General features: G+C 32.6%; 1 protein-coding gene and 2 long non-coding RNA genes across 5 annotated transcripts in view; all 3 read left to right on the forward strand.

The window, feature by feature from the left end:
- LOC127709422 (uncharacterized) overlaps nucleotides 1–338 on the forward strand; it is a 56551-nt gene extending 56213 nt beyond the window's left edge. Inside the window, exon 5 of the long non-coding RNA XR_007985644.1 lies at nucleotides 319–338. This is a non-coding gene — a long non-coding RNA (uncharacterized LOC127709422). The remainder of the gene's footprint in view (nucleotides 1–318) is intronic.
- The window catches only part of LOC127709397 (uncharacterized), a 449543-nt gene that overhangs the window by 341964 nt on the left and 84736 nt on the right, over nucleotides 1–22843 (forward strand). The gene's annotated exons all lie outside the window — the stretch shown is intronic.
- On the forward strand, nucleotides 333–18749 carry LOC127709425 (uncharacterized). Its single transcript, XR_007985648.1, has 4 exons — nucleotides 333–436; nucleotides 12486–12560; nucleotides 16297–16320; nucleotides 18503–18749. It is a non-coding gene; the product is annotated as an uncharacterized LOC127709425 (long non-coding RNA).

Genomic DNA, 22843 nt, shown 5'->3' on the forward strand with positions numbered 1-22843 from the left:
GACGTTGTAAGTTTGTTTTCGATCTATGAGTTTGACTGTCCCTCTGGTATCTTTCGTCCCTCTTTTATCTAAATTGTCATATGAAGGAAAGACAAATTTAAAATAATTATTTCAATCTGAAAATAGAAACATTTATGTTTTCAGTTAGAACATCTCTTATTGGTATTTGACATTTGATCCATGTTCAATGATAATCAACAGATAGTTTTTACATTCTAAATACCAGAACAACAATGTTTATTTTATATATAGTAGACAAGAGAGGAATGAAATAATTGCGCATTATACCTTTATTGTAAGTTTATTTTATTGAAACAGGGAGATAACACAGATAACACAGATAACACACAAACATTGGTATGTTTATAAGAAACATTTACAACAGTTGACTAGAAAAAGATGTACAGATAAAGTATTATTAAGTGATACATATATTGTACGTATATCAGACTGGACGGGTAAAACAAAAGAATTTAGAAATCATATTTTGCTTCTTCTCCAAAATGAGGTAAATTAATACAATGCATCAAAAAATGATACTATGAAATCTTAAGAAATCTTTTTTTCCCTTTTATTCACAATATTGTTTGTTTTAGGAGGGGATGGCAGAAGATTACTTATTTATGATTTGTATCCAGTGATTTATTAGGTCATATATATATATATATTCTTTTTAGTTCACCTGGCCTAAAAGTCTATTGGCGTCATTAACTTTTACAAAAATCTCTTAAACTACTGGGCCAAATTTGACCAAACTTGGCCACAATCATCATTTGGGTATCTAGTTTATTAAATAAAATATGTCTAATGACCCCCTCCTGCCAACCAACATGGCTGACATGTCTGAAAATAGAACATAGGGGTAAAAGGCAAGTTTGGTCTATTATCTTGAAAACTAATATGAATGGAAAAAAACTGTCAGGGACAAAAATGTTCACAATAATGAGATCTACATATTATCTATTACTTCAAAACTGGCAGACAATTTCTTATCATGCTTATAGGAGTTATTGATAATGAATGATGAATTTTACAGATATTTTCATGTTTGCCTAATATCTGAAAAACTTTAATAGATAGAGAGAAACTTTATATACCAAAAATGATCTGCAAATAAGTTTACATGGTCGAAATTGTCAGACGACTCCTTATTGGAGTTAATGCCCCTTAATGACGATTTTTGTCATTTTTGCATTTTTGCCTTATATCTGAAAAAAACTATAATAGATACAGGGCTCACACTACTTCAGAATCAAAGGGAAAAGTGACTTCTCTTTTTGAAACTGATAGGGAGAAGTGGTGAGATTTGAAAGAGAAGTTCTCCTTCGTGCGCGGCGCTACAATGTTTGGTTTTTACTATAGTATAAGGGGTCATATGTAACTTATTTTCTTTTTATATTGTTCAATTCATATCTGAGTATACAATTAAAGTAACATTTCAATTTCAAAGTTATTTAGGTTCTTGTGAGAAACTACCAACTAAATATCTAGCACTAAAAAGAATTTTTTTTTATGTCAAAAAGGAAAAGAAAGTATAATATATCAATCACAATTCAATTAAAAAACTATTCTGTTTATCATATGCATATTTATGAAATTCTGTGTTTCTCATCAAAAAGATATATAAATTTAACAAAGTTAAGCTGGGCCATAATATATTGATATTAGTAAATTAGTCCTGGAGTTAAGCAACTTTAATCAATAAATTAAAACAACCCATATACATGGAATTATATACATTAATCAAGTAGTTCAAAAGTCTGTTAATGCGTGTGGAATGTGTAATTTTTATACAACCGCATAATTTTTTTTGCATCATAATGCTATGATGTCGAAGGCACATTTGGTTTCCAGACAATAACTTTAGTTTAAGTGAATGGATCTCTATGAAATTTTACAAGAAGGTCCAATACCACAAAAGAAAGGTTGGGATTGATTTTGGGGGTTATAGTACCATCACTTTAGGAATTAGGGGTCAAAAAGGGGCCAAAAACAAGCATTTTTGTAGTTTCCGGACAATAACTTGTGTATAAATGTATGGATCTCTCTGACATTGTACCACAAGGTTCCATATCACAAAGGGAAGGCTGGGATTGAGTTTGGGGTTAATTGCCCCAAACATGCAGGAATTGGGGCAGAAAAGGGGCCAAAAACAAACATTTTTCTAGTTTCCAAACAATAACTTGTGTTTAAGTGTATGGATCTGTCTAAAATTTTACTACAAGGTTCCATACTACAAAGGGAAGGCTGCGATTGAGTTTGGGGGTAATTGCTCCAAGGAGGGGAGGGATTTTTTTTTCCAATTCTTTTAAGGGGTTCATATTTTTTTTTTTCAAAATTTTTCAAATTTCAAATTTTTGAAAAGTTTCAAGAAGAAATCTTCATTTTACAGTATTGCTCAATAGATTTTTTAAGATCTTTGACCACATTTATTTTTTGTCAGAAACCTATTTTATGTCAAAAATTGGATCAAAATCCAAATTCAGACAGTATCAAGTTTGAATATTGTGTCCAAAAATGCCCCCAACTGTTCAGGGTTCGACCTCTGCGGTCGTATCAGGCTGCGCTCAGCAAAGCATTTTTTACATCTATCTTGAAAACTATAAAAGATAGTAAGACACATTAAATAGCAAAAATAATCGGCAAGACAAGATTTAAAAATAAGTAAAATTTGGATGAAATTATTGGTTTACTCTCTATAGGGTAATGTAGGAGTGAAGGCTATTTTGTCATGATTTCTATATATTCTAGTCCACAATGTTGGAGAGAGTGCATTGTTGAAGATGCTCATAGACCTAGGTGGAGCCTCAAGCTTCTTTTGATTTAGATATTTAGATACTATTTTTCCATTCATAATTTATTTTATGTATCTAAGAAACTAATTTATAGAAACAGATAATAATAGAAAAGAAAAGACTTTTATAGTCTGTTTAAGAAAATGTGTCTGTGACCCCCCTGCGAACCAACATGGCTGACAGGGCTAGAAATAGAATATATGGGTAGAATGCAAGTTTTGTCAATTATTTTGAAAACTGCTATAGGTAGGGAAAATCTGATGGGCACAAATATTCAGAATGTTTAGATCCACCTACTATCTATTTACATCGGAACTGCCAGAAGACTTATTCTAGGAGTTATTTACCTTGAATGATGAATTTTACCATTTTTCTCATATTTGCCGATTTTCGTGAGACAGGGAGAAACATTCAATAGCAACAGTGATCAGCATGACTAGAACTACAAATAAGTCCACATGACTGAAATCATCAGTCGACTCTACTCCTTAGTGGAGTTATGGGTCTTTAATGACATTTATTTTGGCTATTATCTTGAAAACTATACGTCTGTCTCAGATACCATAGACAATATGTCACTTATATATGGTGTATGGAATGATTGTAAGGTGTACATATAAAAAAAGAAGTGGTATGATTGCCAATGAGACATCTCTTCACAAGAGACCAAATGACATGTTTGTTTGGCAGCATAAACTATTTGTATAAAGCTTTATATTTCAGAAGGTATAAGGGATCCTTGCAAGGTCTACATGTCTGTCATACAGGGTTCACCTGACCTGGACCTCACAATATGTAAAGCAGTCAAGACATTTCAGTGTGTGTAATCTTGTCATTTGAAGCTGTCTGCTATATTTGTTTTAGTTTATTGATTTACATTGAATTTTCTCTTTTAACATATATGACCAACAACAGTTTTTAGTAGGTGAATTACAGTGATGGCTATATATATAACATTCATTGATTGATTGGTGTTAAACGCCACTTTCAGCACTGTCAGTTTTTATTTGTGTAGGAAGCCAGAGTGCCTGGAGAGAACCACTGACCTTTGGAAGGAAACAGACATTCTAATGCAATTATTTTGTATCAAAGGTTCTGATTGGATGACAATAAGCGTAAAATTCTATTCTCCGTGTCTGTAACTAACGAAGCAGACATTTTGAATTCCAGAATGTATTGACATATAATTTCTCCAGTAATAAGCAAACAACTCACATTTTGCACCTAGAAATCTTCTTTTTATCTAATTTTATTACATTCTGAAGCGGACAAGTAGCCAGAAAGCGCCAGATGTTTTACATTTGATGCTGGAAGCATACCTATGACGTCACCTAGTTTAGGCGCCAAAGAAGATAACATCATTTTGCGGATTTTTCGTTAAATGAAAATTTACACTAAAAGAATGACTAAAATTGAATGATTTGTTTAATTTGCATTAGAATGGAGATAACTGTATTGTATTTGAAGCTTTGCGGACGTCCATCGGTAGTTTTACTCTCGCAAATATCCATTTACCTGTCTGCGCTAAGCGTCGCCAGGTAAACTAAATTTGTGACAGTAAAACTACTGATGGACGTCCACAAAGCTTCAAATACAATACAGTTATCTCTAAAATCCAAGTCAATTGAGAATAGAGTTGAGCTCATCTGCCACATGTATATATATATATATATAACAAGTGGCATGATATATAACATATGAATAAATGATATGTGGGGATAATATCAACGAGACAGCAGCCTAATGACAAGGATAATAATCAACAGACAACATACACCTTTTTTATGTGTCGCCAATGGAGAAAGGAGATCTAGTAACTGCTTAACTCTGTTCAGCATTCTGTATGTCCATTGGTCTGTACAACCATCCTTCTATCAGTCCCTCTGTCCTTCAGTCTGTCCTTCCATAAATCCTTGGGTAGACGATTGTCATCAAAGTTTTTGGTTTCCTAGGAAAGGAATGCTTTTATATAAATTTGGTCTGCAGCTTGATAATGTAGAGTCATAGCCTGTTATTTATAACATCAGCCGCGCAGCCACTTCCTATTTGCTGATAGTTTGCAATTTTACAACACTCATTGTTAGTGTTTCCTGCAGCTTTTGAAAAGGGCAGGGTGATTTTTTTCTCAGAGGGCATTCTTAGCACGATTGGCTTCACTTTAAAGGCACCCTTTGCATAGAGGACTACACTTTTAGGGCACTCTTTACATAGATATAAAGGCACTGTTATGGATAGGAATTTAATTGAAATATACCATTGTTTCATACTTACTGGTAAGAAATAAAGATATGTCAATAAGGTTGTTAATTCAATTCCTTTTTGTAATACAATTATCACTTCTAGACTCAGCTAATAGAATCTTGAGCATGTTCATTGTGCAACTGCCTGATTTCAATCAATAACTCCAGTTATAAACTTTAATACTGGATCACTGAGACTGATTGTCTAAGGATGTGTTGTGAAATTGGACTTTGCATGACCAAGAGCTCATGCAATGCATTGCTTTTTAAATGCACAAAAGAAGTGCCAAATATACCTTTTGGATTTCACGTTTATAACAATCAAAGCTACCTTGGCTCATAACAATTAATTGTACAAATAGTATAAGGATATTCAAAGATTTGTATAGCAAGACTTACTATACATAGTCTTGTGCTATTGATCTTTTTTTCCATCTAATTCTGTGTTTTTTGTTGTTATTTTTATTGAAACATTGTTGATTTTTTGCACTATTCAAAACTATATCAGCTATATTCTTAACTTTAATTTTATTTAGATAGCAACATATAGCCCTCTTAAATTCACACCCAAATTGACGTCTCGATCTACTAAATAATATAAATAGAAAATATAAACAAACATCGGATTGTTTACGTAATCAATGTTCATCCCATGCATCGTAAAATTATAACTCAAACGATCCCTTTTAAATTGTCTACATTTTAAATTTGTACAGGTACAAATCGATGTTGTCCCTATAAGATCAATCATGAACCATATTTGTACTCTGTGGCTTCAAAACTGTTCAAACATAATTACCGTCTCCTCAGAGACGGTCTTAATAGTTGAACAATGCACAGTCTGCGGGCTGAATGCTTATTACTCTCTGATTGGAAGATAATTACTGACTCTATAGTAGTGAAGTTAGTTGATTGGTTGGGACAATCCTAACCTAGTAAATGTCTGTTAATCCCGTAGAGTGTCGGATTTGAACTCTTTATTTTAGCAATTAGATTTTGCCTGGTTACCAATCATGAATATCGGTACACAGGTAACACTTATCTATAAATAGCCAAAACTCCTAAAATTTTGTAAACACACACGTGATTATTTCACATTCAATCCTGTCGCTCACTGCCAAGTTACGTACATTTTATACATGAAAAAATAGATTTGATTTTTTGATTTTTGGTGTTTTAACGCCACTTTTAAGCACCGCTTTTTGGGCTATTTCGTGGAGGCCGGTTTTTATTGGTGAAGGAAGCCGGAGTGTCCGGAGAAAACCACTGACCTTCGATAGGAAAACTGACAATCCTAGTCAATTAAGATTGGAGTCGAGTGCACCCGCACGAGAGGGGTTCGAACTCACAACCTCAGTGTTGACTGGCTAGTGATTACAGTAGTAACTACTTAGACCACTCGGCCACCGAGGCCCCTTGAAAAAATAGAAAAACACTGCGCTTGTTTTTTTCTTAGGTTATAGATATTAATTTTTAGTAAAATAATCAAAAGGCAGAAAAATCATTTTTGTTCAATTAAAATTAGTTTACTATGGAATCTTTATCTCATCTCAGGGGGCGGCTGCACTTCAACCTTTTTATGGTAGGGGTGACTAGCTGAGACATCCAATACCCCATCCTTTTCATATATCTTGAATAACAAAAGAACATACCCTAGCTATCATATTTTTATACGCCCGTTTACGGGACGTATTATGGTATACTGTTGTCCGTCTGTCCGTCCTTCATCAACATGTCGGACATTAACTCAAAAACGCTTCAACCAATTTGCATAAAACTCTGGTGAGATGTTCATATCTATTGATGTGAGCTCCCTTTCGTTTTTTATAAAATTTAGATTTTACGTTTCTGAGTTTAGGGTTTTATTCATTAAAAAAGGGGGGATTTTCCAGTTTTCGGACAATAAATTTAAAAATGCTTTCACCTATTTGCAAGAAACTTTGGTCAATTGTTTATATCTATTGACATGTGCATGAGCTCTTTTTGATTTTTATAAATTTTAGATTTTATGTTTCCGAGTTATGGAGTTTTATTCATTAAAAACGAAGGGGGATTTTCCAGTTTTTGGACAATAACTCAAAAATGCTTTCAGCAGTTCTCATGAAACTTTGGAGAATTGTTTATATCTATTGATGTAAGCTCCCTTTCAATTTTTATAATTTTAGATTTTACACTTTCTAGTTATTGGATTTTATTCATAAAAAAGGGGTGATTTTCTAGTTTTTGGACAATACCTTTAAAGTGCTTTGAATAGTTTTCATTAAACTTTGGTGACTGGTTTATATCAATTAAGATAACCTCCCTTTATTTTACAATAATTAATACCTACATATAGCTATCATTGTTACGCTATTTCAACGGAGATGAATAGTTTTGGCAAATGTCTTAAGAATTTACGACAGTAATTTTAATTGCATCTGTAAAACAATATCCACATCTGATTAGTTTCAGATTCACAATCATCCACCTTGTTACATATTTCACCTAAATTTCTCGACCAGTGGCTCATCCCTTCCACTCATTATAATAAGTGCCTCCCCCTTTCCACATACCCCAAGATATTTAGGGGATCCGGGTGTGGGCTTGGTTGGACGTTGTCTTACTCTCCCTAGCTCTTCCTATCAAGATAACAGACGTTGAAGAACAGAAAAATAAAAAAAAAACTCCAAACGATAAAAGCAATTATACATTTATGCTAGCATATTTTAAGCAATATTTGATATTTATGCATGATTTAAAATGAGATGTGAAGTATACATAATGTATTTAGAAAGCAACCCAATTAAACAACAAACTAAACAATTTACTTCTAAAGTTCAGCATACAGTCTTTTACAATGGACATGTCATTACAATATTTTAAGTTCTTTATCCTCCCAAGTCTAGCTATAATATATGTAGCATAGTTGTAAATACATTTTGTACATGTAAAAAAATATCTTAACAGCAAAAAATTCATAAGGGGTTCCGGGGAACCCTGTGTCGCCTGCGATTGCTGCTATCAGTGTAAAGTGTAATGTTGACTTAAAAAGTGAGTCCATTTATCAGTATAAAGAATTTAAAAAAAATTTCAAACTTTTTCTTTAGACATGTTAGATGCTTTTTCCTGGTCTTGAAGATTAGCTTATGTCCAAGTTTCATAACAATCCATGGAGGTTTGAAAATGTCAAAAAAAAGTTTAATACCAGACTGTCTGTAAATGTTAACTGTAAGAAACTAAGTCCATCTATCAGAAAAAACTGAAATTAAAAAAAATGTTTTCAAAAGTTTGCTACAAACACAGATGATTAAGACAATTCCCCTCCGTTTCCTGTGTTAATACAAACATTCCCCAAAAAAAGATTTTGGTAAATCAAAAAAATTGTATAAGCCTTTTATAAGTTTTGTAATCCACTGCAATTTATATACAAGGCTATTCTGAATGAATTAAACTACAAAGCAAAAACATTTTCGTCTTCCATCAGCTAAAGTCGGCTAGCTTTTAGAAAAGCTATTACTTGTATTACGAAATTCAATTCAATAAATTGTCGGCCATTAAATTTTTTATTTTGTTCCAAGGGAAATAAATCTAAAAGGTTTTGCTAAAAGATGGATTGCAGAACAGATATTAAATTACGGTGGGGCGTTCTAAAATACGAGGGTAAAGGGGCATGGCACCAATTTTTTTTCCTAAAAAGGGCAGGGCGTCAAGAAAACATGGCAGGGCGCCATACCACGCCAAAACCTCCTGTAGGAAACACTAATTGTATAAGGAAAATTTTTGTAAAACTTCTCGGCTTTTAAGGAAGGGAATGCTTTTATATTTGGTTTGCAGCTGATAAAGTTGAGTCTTAGCATGTTACACAGGAGTAAGTTCACGACAGGTTAAAATTGGCCATAAGATTTTGATGTTTTTTTAATCAGGCCAAAATGCTACAAATTTTACATAGACATAGATGTGATATTACTATAAATACAAAATAACTTCAGTTTGGCACATCACATTTAAAAATGACGAAGTATTGACTCCTTAAGTATGAATTATTTGAGTTGAAACATCAACTTTGGTCATATTTTCAATTATTCTTAACAGTTTTCTGTATAATTTACTTTGGCTGCAACCCATGTTCCAGAAAGTTTTTGTGTCTAGGGATTCAATATAATCATTGGCAACTTTTGGTTACAGAACATTTTGTATCCTAGGTTGCAGCCAAGGGTTGCCTCAAGCTTTTAGGTCCGAAAAATGCATAAAATCATCTTATTTTGACAATACATGTATATCTAAAATGTGCTGAGTTTGAAGCCAAGAATGTACTCTTGTGAAGAGATTTATTTTAACAAAGAAGTAAGACTTTTGAAATAGATCCATTTAAGAAACCAAATTATGGCCATTTCTGATAAAGTTGAAATTCAAGGCCATATTTGGCCTAAAGTGAACCTTTTTATATTAGGTCTGCACCTTGATAATATTGAGTGGTAGCCTGTTACAAATTTTAACATTTGCTGTGCAGCCACTTTCTTTTTTCAAAAGTTTGAAATTTTACAACACTCATTGTTCAAGGATAATTTTTGTAAATCTTTTCTTGGCTTCTAAGGAAGGGAATGCTTTTATATTTGGTCTGCATCTTGATAATCTTGAGTTGTGGCATGTTAGCAATTTTTGCATCTGCTGTGTAGCCACTTCCTTTTTGCCAATAGATTGAAATTTTACAATGCTCATTTTACAAGGAAACTTTTCATCAAAGTTTTCTTTATAAAAATAAGAAGATGTGGTATGATTGCCAATGAGATAACTCTCCACCAGAGACCAAATGACGTAGAAGTTAACAACTATAGGTAACGGTACTACCTTCAACAATGAGCGAAACCCATATCTCATAGTATTCTATAAAAGGCCCAGAAATTACCAATGCAAAACAATCTTGACAAAACAAAAAAATTATTCGCATGATTTATGTAAAAAAAAACAATAAACCAAAACCAAATATGATATACAGCAACAAATGATACAACTGAATAACAGGCTCCTGACTTGAGACACGCACAAACAGAATAGGCAAGTGTCATTTTTTAAGAAGGCTTTGATCGTGTTGATTTAAGGACTTTAATGCACCAACCTAAAATATGGCTATATAATAAAACTTTGAAATATTATGACTTAACTTTTCAGGGGATTAAATTATTGGAAGTCAAGGGTAACATAACCTTTCATTTCTGTTTTTGAAATACAAAAGTCCAAAACCTCCCATCTTTTTACATTGATGTTTTTTTTTTAGGACCTATGACTTTCTGAAGGGCCTTTCACTTAAAAATTAAAATGGTCCAGGACCTTATATTCTTTAAAGCAAATGTAAGAACTAACTAATAGAAGTAAATTTGTACCTTCAATCCTGTTAGAAAGCAGGGGAATATATCTTTGATCATTATATCATTTTGTTATATAATAATTATACCCCATGGAACAAAGTTCAGTAGGGTATAATGTGTTTGACTCATCTGTCAGTCCGTTAGTCAGTCAGTCAGTCAGTCCGTCCGTCTCTCAGTCCTGTTCTTGTCATAGCAACTCCTCTAAAACCACACAACAGAATTTCATGAAACTTTGTAGATAATTAGGACATAATATGTAGATGTGCATATACTCAAGAAATTTTTATCAGTTGACTTTTGTAGGAGTTATTTGTCTTTGAACTTAGAAATTGGGCAAGATTTTGTTTGCCCAGTGACAATGTGGGGGTGTTGGGTATGTAAGTGTGCTCACAAAGGTTCTTTAATTAAGAGATGTTGTATGAATGATGGTGAAACAGTTATCCCTAGTCAGAAGGACAAAGATATAAACAACTACAGATAATAGATATAAGAAGATGAGGTATGAGTGCCAATGAGACAACTCTCCCTCCAAGTCACAATTTATAAAATTAAACCATTATAGGTCGTAGATCGGCCTTCAACAAGGAGCCTTGGCTCACACCGAACAGCAAGCTATAAAGGGCCCCAAAAAATTACTAGTGTAAAACCATTCAAACGGGAAAACCAACGGTCTAATCTATATAAAAAATTCGTAAGGGTTCCGCGGAACCCAGTGTCTCGCCTTCTTTTCTGTTAATCGCAGGCTCAACAAAAATGAGGTAGTAAATCAATAAAAATATTCCTCTTGATACTATCTTCTGATTGTAAGAAGCTTCTGTCCAATTTTGGTAAAAATACAGGAGAGTTTATGAATCTAATAAATGTTTAAAAACTTTAACTGCAGACTGAATGTAATGTTAACTGGAAGAAAACAAAATTTCCTTCTAGATACTAGCATTTGATCATAAACAAGCTTCTGTCCAAGTTTGGTTCAAATCCAAAATAGTATAAGAAAGTTATTAAAATTTTAAAAACTTTAACCACAGAGTTAATATGTTGTTTCCTGGCAGAAAATCTAAGTCCATTTAAAAGTAAAATACGGAAAAAATGGATTTATTTTTTTACAAAATTTCCTTCTAGATACTAGCTTTTGATCATAAGCAAGCTTCTGTCCAAGTTTGGTACAAATCCAAAATAGTATAAGAAAGTTATTAAAATTTTAAAAACTTTAACCACAGAGTAAATATGTTGTTTCCTGGCAGAAAATCTAAGTCCATTTAAAAGTAAAATAAGGAAAAAATGGATTTATTTTTTTACAAAATTTACTTCTAGATACTATCTTATGATCATAAACAAGCTTCTGTCCAAGTTTGGTACAAACCCAGGATAGTTTAAGAAAGTTATTAAAATTTTAAAAACTTTAACCACAGAGTGAATGTAATATTTCCCGGCAGAAAAACTAAGTCCATTTATAAGTAAAATACGGAAAAAATGGAATTTTATTTTTACAAAATTTACTTCTGGATACTATCTTATGATCATAAATAAGCTTCTGTCCAAGTTTGGTAGAAATCCAGGATAGTTTAAGAAAGTTATTCAAATTTCAAAAACTTTAACCACAGAGTGAATATTTGTGGATGCCGCCGACGACAACGACGACGACGACGGAATGTAGGATCGCTATGTCTCGCTTTTTCGACTAAAGTCGAAGGCTCGACAAAAACGAGAAACATTTATGAACCACATCAACAAACGACAACTACTGAACATCAGATTGACAGGTCTCTCAATAGCCTCCGAAATTGCACAAAACCAATACCATATAATAATATAAAAATCTATAAACAGCACTGATATGATAAAATGTGTAACAAATCAAAAGAGAAAATCAACAGCCTATTACAACAATGAAAACAGGGGAGGGAATACAGCTACCAACAACAACCACTATACTACAGGTTCCTCGAAATGGACAGGCACACAAAGAGAGTGTAAAAAGAACAATTGTTTAATGTGATTGCCATGATTGCCTTGCTCATTTGTGGACAGTTTATTTTAGAGAGGCTGGAAATTAATGAATTCAATATAGTCTTAATGCTGGTAAATATAACTTTTGAAATTTTTAGGTCGGCAAAAGTGCAATTGATGTTTTTGTGTTTGAAGGAAAAAATCACACCCTGTTTGTAGAATACCTCATTTAGGTATGTAATTAGATATACAAGGTTTTGAGTTTAGTTTTTAGCTCAGCTGGCCTAAAAGGCCATGTGAGCTTTTGCCATCCCTTTGCGTCGGTCGTCTGTCCGTCTTCCCATGTTAACTTTTTCAGAGATCATCTCTGAAAACAGGGGACCAATTTTATCAAACTTGGGCTGAATTATCCTTAAGGTATCTAGTATACATGGTATAAAGTTTGTGTTTTTTTGTCTATCAAGAAACATGACCGCCATGACAAAGAAAATAAAACATAGGGCAAAAAAAGAAGTTTATGGCTTATATCTGAAAAAAAAGCAGTTAAAGCAAAACTGACCTAAATAAAAATGATACATGTGATAAACATGTAAAGATTTATCTGCCACGAAAATTTCAAACCAATGGGACAACCCTATTTGGAGTTACTGCCCCTGAAATAATAATTGTTATTAAAGTTTCTGTTTTTCGATTTTATCTAGAAAACTATTAAAGATAAACAGAAATTTCAACAGCAAAAATGTTCAGCAAGTTTAAAAAAATCTACAAATAAGTCAAGCTGAACAAAATTGTAAATTAATCCCTTATTGGAGTTATTGCCCTTGAAAGATGCAGAAACTATGATAGATAGAGAGAAACCTTTAGTGGCAAAAATGTTCCATAAAGTAAGATCTACCAAAATTATAGGAGCTAGGTCAAAAGTGTAAACTGTAAAAATTATCAGCACGACAAGATGTATCCACCATGAAAATTTGGTAAAAACTAACCACTTGTTTTTGCCTCTGAACTATCTATTTTAGAATTTTTCACAGTTGGTGGCTGCTATCATAAAAACTATAGGAGTTAGGTTAAAAGTGTAAATTGCAAAAAGTTGCAACACAACAAAATGTATTTTAACCTAAAAATTGGAGAAAAATCTGTCACCCTGTTTTAGAGTTATTGCCCCTGAAAAATCATTTTTATATGACCGCAAAAAATTTGCGTTCGTATATTGCTATCACGTTGTCGTCGTCCGATGACATTTGGTTAAGTGTACAGATCTCTGAAATTTAACCAAAAGGTTCAATACCACAAAAGGAAGGTTGGGATTGTTTTTGGGGGTGATGGTCCCAACCAGTTTAGGAATTAGGGGCCAAAAAGGGGCCCAAAACAAGCATTTTTCTAGTTTCAGGACAATAACTTGTGTATAAGTATTTTGATTGCTCTGAAATTGTACCACAAGGTTCAATACCACAAGTAGAAGGTTGGTATTCATTTTGGGGGTAATTGCCCACACCTTTCAGGAATTAGGGGCCAAAACAAGCATTTTTCTAAGTTTTCAGACAATTGTGTTTAAATGTATGGATGTCTCTTAAATTGTACCACATTTTACAAAAAGAAAATTTCTTCAAATATTATTTTTTTGGAGGGGGGTAAACAAAAAAATTTTTTTTTGGGGGGGCAATTTTTTTTCCTCAAGATTTAAGAAATTATCAATTTTCCATTATTTTTTTGGAGGGTGGGTAAACAAAATTTTTTTTGGGGGTGGGGTCAATTTTTTCCCTCAAGATTTAAGAAAGTATCAATTTTCCAAAAAAAAAATTGGGGGTCACAATTTATTTTGCTAATTCTTTGTATATAGTCTGAAAACAGATTTACTAAGTATTGCGCAACAGCACAGTGTATTGCACAACAGCAAGAAATCTTCAATTGAATATAAATTCAAATCATATAACCAATTTCAAGTTCTTTGACTACATTTATTCTGTGTCAGAAACCTATAATGTGTCAAATATTTAATTACAATCCAAATTCATACCTGTATCAAGCTTGAATATTGTGTCCATTTTTGCCCCAACTGTTCAGGGTTGGACCTCAGCGGTCGTATCCAGCTGCGCTCGCAAAGCACATTTATTTAAAGTGTTATCCTGTTATTATTGATAAACATGTAGGCGCTAGGTTAAAAGTGTAAATTACAAAAATGGTCAGCTTGACAAGATTTTATAACTCTGGAAATGTTGAAAAAATATGTAAACCTGTGTTTTTGAGTTATTGCCCCTGAAAAATACATTTTTCCAATTTTTTTCATTTTTGCCTGTTATTTGTAAAACTATAGGAGCTAGCTATAGGTTAAAAGTGTAAACTATAATTACGATCAGCATGACAAGATCTTTTTACTCAGTTTTTTTTAACTACAAGTTTTGGAGTTATTGCCCCTGAAATATTGATTTTTAAAGGTTTTTGTTCATGCCTGCGACTTCTCTCGCAGAAAGCTCGACAGGGATAGTGATCCAGCGGCAATGGCTGTCATATGATATGATATATCAATTTTCCTTGACCGCATTTTCATGGTTCAGTAACTACTTGAAAAAAAATTCAAGTTTTTTTGTATTGTTAATTTCTCTCTTATTATGAGTAATAGGATAACTATATTTGGTATGTGCGTGCCTTGCAAGGTCATCATGCCTGTCAGATAGTTTTCACTTGACCTTGACCTCATTTCACAGATCAGTGAACAAGGTTAAGTTTTCGTGGTCAAGTCCATATCTCAGAAATAAGCATATAAGCAATAGGTCGACTATATTTGGTGTATGGAACGATTGTAAGTTGTACATGTCCAACTGCCAGGTGTCATCTGACTTTGACCTCATTTTCATGGTTCAATGGATATAGTTAAGTTGTTTTGTTTTGGTCTGTTTTTCTAGTACTGTATGCAATAGGTCGACTATATATGATGTATGGAAATATTTTATTATGTACAAGTTAGTCTGGCAGGTTTTATTTGACCTTGACCTCATTTTCATGGCTCATTTCTCAATGTTAAGTTTTTTGTTTTGGTCGTTTTTCTTAAACTATAAGCAATGGGTCAACTATATTTGGTGTTTGGAATGACTTTAAAGTGTATATACTATATAGATATAAGAAGATGTGATATGAGTGCAAATGAGACAACTCTCCATCCCAGGCACAATGTGTAAAAAGTAAACCATTATAGGTCAAAGTACGGCCTTCAACACCGAGCCTTGGCTCACTATCACTGAACAGCAAGCTATAAAGACCCAAAAATGACTAGTGTAAAACAATTCAAACAGGAAAACCTGTCTTGCAGGTTTCAACTCAACTTTACATCTTTTTCATGGTTCATTGGTCACCATGATGTTTTCCTGGTTTAGTTTTTTCCTTAAATACTATATGCAATAGGTCAACTATATTTGATCCATGGAATGATTGTAAGGTGTATATGTCTGTCTGACAGGGTTCATCTGTCCTTTACCTAATTTTCATGGTTCATTTGTCAATATAAAATTTTAATGATTTGGTCTGTCTTGTATACTACTAGCAAAAGATCAACTATATTTGGTGTATGGAATGATTGTAAGATGTACATGTATTTCTGGCATTTCAGCGTGTGTACTCATGTTTGCAGTTTTGGCTGTTATCTAAAAACCTATAGGAGCTAGGTTAAATATGTAAATTGCATAAATATCAGCAACACAAAGAGTAACTAGTATGTGCATATAAAAATCGTAGTGAGCAAACTAGCAATATTTTCACCAGGTGAGCGACACAAATTTCAAATAGTGCAGAAAAGTTGAGATAGTCTTTTAGATGCTAGTATTACATGTTTTTGGATTAGATTAATCTCTGAAAATATTAGGTCAGTAATTTTCAAGTCCATAATGATCATGTATTTTCAATTGGCATTAACAATTATAACTCAATGATAACTACAACAGTATATATTTGAAATATTTTTTTTTCTATTTTTAGGATATAATGGAATATTGGAATAAGGTAAGATTTACTTTTAAGTCCAATTGTCATGTGACCTTTTATTTCCATTTTCTAACCAAAAATACATGTATGTGATGATTTGAGATACAAACTAGTAGAATTCTACGTGACCTACAAAAAAAGATATTACAAGGTCAAAGATAAAACAAACACAACAAAGATTGGGACAAAGAAAAATGTACTACAAACATTTGACTAAGGTGTTGCTAATAACAACTCATAGCAAAGATAGGCATAAACTGCATGAAATTTCTTGCCTTTTTTATTTTTATGCCCCCGCCATAGCGGAGGAGGCATTAAGTTTTACCCTTGTCCGTCAGTACGTCCCAAAATTGGTTACCGTTCTCTAACTTTAGTTTGCCTCTACCAAATGATATGAAACTTATCCACAATGTTTATTACCACAAAACAGAGATCAAGTTTGAATTTTGGTGGCGTCACTTTTACCATTCTAGAGTTATGCTCCTTTACAAATGAAAAAATTGCTGATTTTTTTGTTTCTGTTCTCTAACTTGAGTTTACCTCAACCAAATGATGCAAATGTTATGAAACTTATCCACAATATTTATAACCACAAAACACAGATCAATTTGAATTTTGGTGGTGTCACTTTCACCGTTCTAAAGTTATGCCCCTTTCCAATGGAAAAATTGCTGAAATATTAGTTTTTGTTCTCTAACTTTAGTTTGCCTCAACCAAATGTTATGCACAGTGCTAATTACCACAATACACAGATCAAGTTTGAATTTTGTTGGCGTCATTTTTACCGTTCTAGAGTTATGCCCCTTTACAAATCTCAAAATTGCTGAAATATTTGTTTCTGTTCTCTAACTTTAGTTTGCCTCAACCAAATTTTATGAAACTTATGCACAATGCTAATTACCACAAAACACAGATAAAGGTTGAATTTTGGTGGCGTCACTTCTACTGTTCTATTGGACGTTAAGCAACCAACAATCAATCAATCTACTGTTCTAGAGTTATGCCCCTTTAAAAATGGAAAAATTGCTGAATTTTTCGTTTCTGTTCTCTAATTTAAGTTTACGTCAACTAAATGTTATGAAACTTATAAACAATTCTTATTACCACAAAACTCAGATCAAGTTCAAATTTTGGTAGTGTCACGTTTACAGTTCTTGAGTTATGGCCCTTTATAACGTTATATGCAAGCGGGGGAATCATCTGTTTCCCATGGACACATTCCCCATTTATTTTTTATAAATCATTAGTAACTTGCCAGAAATCCTCTGAGGTCATGGTGTCAGTAACTTGCAACTAATTATCATGCATAATTTAGTGGCAGTTTAGTGTTTTAGGTTTTTTCCTTTTCAGAAATGTATCGAAAGTTTTTTAAATATAAGTGTATACACTCTCTTAAGGTTTATTCTATATCTAGTACCTTCAGAATGCTTGTTTACAATGTCAAATACATAACCCTATTGAGTTGTTAGAGAAAATATTGGACAATTTTTAATAAATAAAAAATACAGAAGTTCTCTCCTCTTGCAATTGCTAAGTTCGTTAGTTGAAAAAAACATATCTATTTTATGGTATAAAGTGTAAATTGACACAACGCACCATTGTTATCCAAAAGTTTTTTTTATGCCCCATCAACTGAAAGCTGGGGGCATATTGTTTTACCCCTGTCTGTCCTTCCGTCCCATTATGGGTATATAGTTATTCCAGATAACTCCTCCTACAGTTTGAATGCTAGGTAGTTTTAACTTTGCTGGCTGTTTGAACATATATTGAAGGTGTGCATGTCGTCAGGGTTTAGATTTTGATAAATATTTGCTCTTTTGGGAGATAGTTGAACTTTATCATTTTTGGAGTATATATTTGCATATTTAAGAGGCGGATAGCGTTTCGAGATAACTCCTCCTACAGTGAACCATAGACCTATGTGCTCCCATGCTCAACTTTGTGTATGTTAAAATAACACTTGCATCTGTGAGGGCATCATATTATGAATCACAGCTGATTCTTAACAATGTCAATATGCAGGCAACCTGATAATCAGTACATATCCTCTCTGCCTGAATGTTATTTGAAGTGAGGATACCCCCGATTTATATAGTTATTTGTCATGCAGGATAATAAATAATTATTGCTTTATTTATCAGTTGTTTCATTTATTTTTCATTACAATCTATTAAATGTAAAATCTATGTTTTACTTACAGAAACTTCTTGCAGATGCTCTGACTGGAAATGTAAACGATGTGAAAATATGCCTAGAGAATAAAGCAGACATTGAATATCAATCGGTAGGTAAAACAGTCTCATTAGGTACAGTAGTAACATCCATATTAGTACTAGAGCAAATTAATTATGTACAGTAAAAAAAAACACACAACTACAGATAACTTCAGAATATAGTTGATCTTACTTGAGCAATATAAATCACATAACTACATGTTACTTCAAAATACAGCAAATTGTAATAGAATGAAAAACAATTGCATGTTACTTCAAAACCTGACAGTTGAACATAAACAATATAAATCACTTACTTTAAATAACTTAAACCTAGCTGGTTAACAATACAGCAGATTAATACAGAATAAAATACACAACTGTTAGTCACTTCAAAACATGACAGTAAGAACATCAACAGAATAAAATACACAACTGTTAGTCACTTCAAAACATAACAGTGAGAACAGAAACAATAAAATACACAACTGTTAGTCACTTCAAAACATGACAGTAAGAACATAAACAGAATAAAATACACAACTGTTAGTCACTTCAAAACATAACAGTAAGAACATCAGGAGAATAAAACACACGACTGTTAGTCACTTCAAAACATAACAGTAAGAACATACACAGAATAAAACACACAACTGTTAGTCACTTCAAAACATAGCAGTAAGAACATAAACAGAATAAAACACACAACTGTTAGTCACTTCAAAACATAACAGTAAGAACATCAACAGAATAAAACACAACTGTTAGTCACTTCAAAACATAACAGTAAGAACATCAACAGAATAAAACACACAACTGTTAGTCACTTCAAAACATGACAGTAAGAACATCAACAGAATAAAATACACAACTGTTAGTCACTTCAAAAGATGACAGTACGAACATAAACAGAATAAAATACACAACTGTTAGTCACTTCAAAACATGACAGTACGAACATAAACAGAATAAAACAGACAACTGTTAGTCACTTCAAAACATGACAGTAAAAACATCAGGAGAATAAAACACACAACTGTTAGTCACTTCAAAACATAACAGTAAGAACATCAGGAGAATAAAACACACGACTGTTAGTCACTTCAAAACATAACAGTAAGAACATCAGGAGAATAAAACACACAACTGTTAGTCACTTCAAAACATTACAGTAAGAACATAAACAGAATAAAACACACAACTGTTAGTCACTTCAAAAGATGACAGTAAGAACATAAACAGAATAAAACACACAACTGTTAGTCACTTCAAAACATAACAGTAAGAACATCAACAGAATAAAACACACAACTGTTAGTCACTTCAAAAGATGACAGTACGAACATAAACAGAATAAAATACACAACTGTTAGTCACTTCAAAACATGACAGTACGAACATAAACAGAATAAAACACACAACTGTTAGTCACTTCAAAAGATGACAGTACGAACATAAACAGAATAAAATACACAACTGTTAGTCACTTCAAAACATGACAGTACGAACATAAACAGAATAAAATACACAACTGTTAGTCACTTCAAAACATGACAGTACGAACATAAACAGAATAAAACAGACAACTGTTAGTCACTTCAAAACATGACAGTAAAAACATCAGGAGAATAAAACACACAACTGTTAGTCACTTCAAAACATAACAGTAAGAACATCAGGAGAATAAAACACACGACTGTAAATCACTTCAAAACATAACAGTAAGAACATCAGGAGAATAAAACACACAACTGTTAGTCACTTCAAAACATTACAGTAAGAACATAAACAGAATAAAACACACAACTGTTAGTCACTTCAAAAGATGACAGTAAGAACATAAACAGAATAAAACACACAACTGTTAGTCACTTCAAAACATAACAGTAAGAACATCAACAGAATAAAACACACAACTGTTAGTCACTTCAAAACATGACAGTAAGAACATCAACAGAATAAAATACACAAGTGTTAGTCACTTCAAAACATAACAGTAAGAACATAAACAGAATAAAACACACAACTGTTAGTCACTTCAAAACATGACAGTAAGAACATAAACAGAATAAAATACACAACTGTTAGTCACTTCAAAACATGACAGTAAGAACATAAACAGAATAAAACACACAACTGTTAGTCACTTCAAAACATGACAGTAAGAACATAAACAGAATAAAATACACAACTGTTAGTCACTTCAAAACATGACAGTAAGAACAATGATAGAATAAAATACAAAACTGTTAGTCACTTCATAACATAACAGTAAGAACAGAAACAGAATAAAGTACACAACTGTTAGTCACTTCAAAACATGACAGTAAGAACAGAAACAGAATAAAACACACAACTGTTAGTTACTTCAAAACATGACAGTAAGAACATAAACAGAATAAAACACACAACTGTTAGTCACTTCAAAACATGACAGTAAGAACATTAACAGAATAAAACACACAACTGTTAGTCACTTCAAAACATGACAGTAAGAACAGAAACAGAATAAAACACACAACTGTTAGTTACTTCAAAACATGACAGTAAGAACATAAACAGAATAAAACACACAACTGTTAGTCACTTCAAAACATGACAGTAAGAACATTAACAGAATAAAACACACAACTGTTAGTCACTTCAAAACATGACAGTAAGAACATAAACAGAATAAAACACACAACTGTTAGTCACTTCAAAACATGTCAGTAAGAACATAAACAGAATAAAACACACAACTGTAAGTCACTTCAAAACATGACAGTAAGAACAGAAACAGAATAAAACACACAACTGTTAGTCACTTCAAAACATGACAGTAAGAACATAAACAGAATAAAACACACAACTGTAAGTCACTTCAAAACATGACAGTAAGAACAGAAACAGAATAAAGTACACAACTGTTAGTCACTTCAAAACATGACAGTAAGAACAGAAACAGAATAAAACACACAACTGTTAGTTACTTCAAAACATGACAGTAAGAACATAAACAGAATAAAACACACAACTGTTAGTCACTTCAAAACATGACAGTAAGAACATTAACAGAATAAAACACACAACTGTTAGTCACTTCAAAACATGACAGTAAGAACAGAAACAGAATAACATACACAACTGTTAGTCACTTCAAACATGACAGTAAAAACATGCACAGAATAAAATACACAACTGTTAGTCACTTCATAACATGACAGTAAGAACAGAAACAGAATAAAGTACACAACTGTTAGTCACTTTAAAACATGACAGTAAGAACAGAAACAGAATAAAACACACAACTGTAAGTCACTTCAAAACATGACAGTAAGAACAGAAACAGAATAAAGTACACAACTGTTAGTCACTTTAAAACATGACAGTAAGAACAGAAACAGAATAAAACACACAACTGTTAGTTACTTCAAAACATGACAGTAAGAACATAAACAGAATAAAACACACAACTGTTAGTCACTTCAAAACATGACAGTAAGAACATAAACAGAATAAAACACACAACTGTTAGTCACTTCAAAACATGACAGTAAGAACATAAACAGAATAAAATACACAACTGTTAGTCACTTCAAAACATGACAGTAAGAACAATGATAGAATAAAATACACAACTGTTAGTCACTTCATAACATAACAGTGAGAACATACACAGAATAAAACACACAACTGTTAGTCACTCCAAAACATGACAGTAAGAACATAAACAGAATAAAATACACAACTGTTAGTCACTTCAAAACATGACAGTAAGAACAGAAACAGAATAACATACACAACTTTTAGTCACTTCAAAACATAGCGGTAAGAACAATGATAGAATAAAATACACAACTGTTAGTCACTTCATAACATAACAGTGAGAACATACACAGAATAAAACACACAACTGTTAGTCACTCCAAAACATGGCAGTAAGAACATAAACAGAATAAAATACACAACTGTTAGTCACTTCATAACATGACAGTAAGAACATAAACAGAATAAAATACACAACTGTTAGTCACTTCAAAACATGACAGTAAGAACATAAACAGAATAAAACACACAACTGTTAGTCACTTCAAAACATGACAGTAAGAACATAAACAGAATAAAATACACAACTGTTAGTCACTTCATAACATGACAGTAAGAACAGAAACAGAATAAAACACACAACTGTTAGTCACTTCAAAACATAGCGGTAAGAACATAAACAGAATAAAACACCCAACTATAAGCCACTTCAAAACATGACAGTAAGAACAGAAACAGAATAAAATACACAACTGTAAGTCACTTCAAAACATGACAGTAAGAACATAAACAGAATAAAA

The sequence above is a fragment of the Mytilus californianus genome, unplaced genomic scaffold, assembly GCF_021869535.1.
Source record: "Mytilus californianus isolate M0D057914Y unplaced genomic scaffold, xbMytCali1.0.p SCAF_7, whole genome shotgun sequence".
NCBI classification, from domain to species: domain Eukaryota; kingdom Metazoa; phylum Mollusca; class Bivalvia; order Mytilida; family Mytilidae; genus Mytilus; species Mytilus californianus.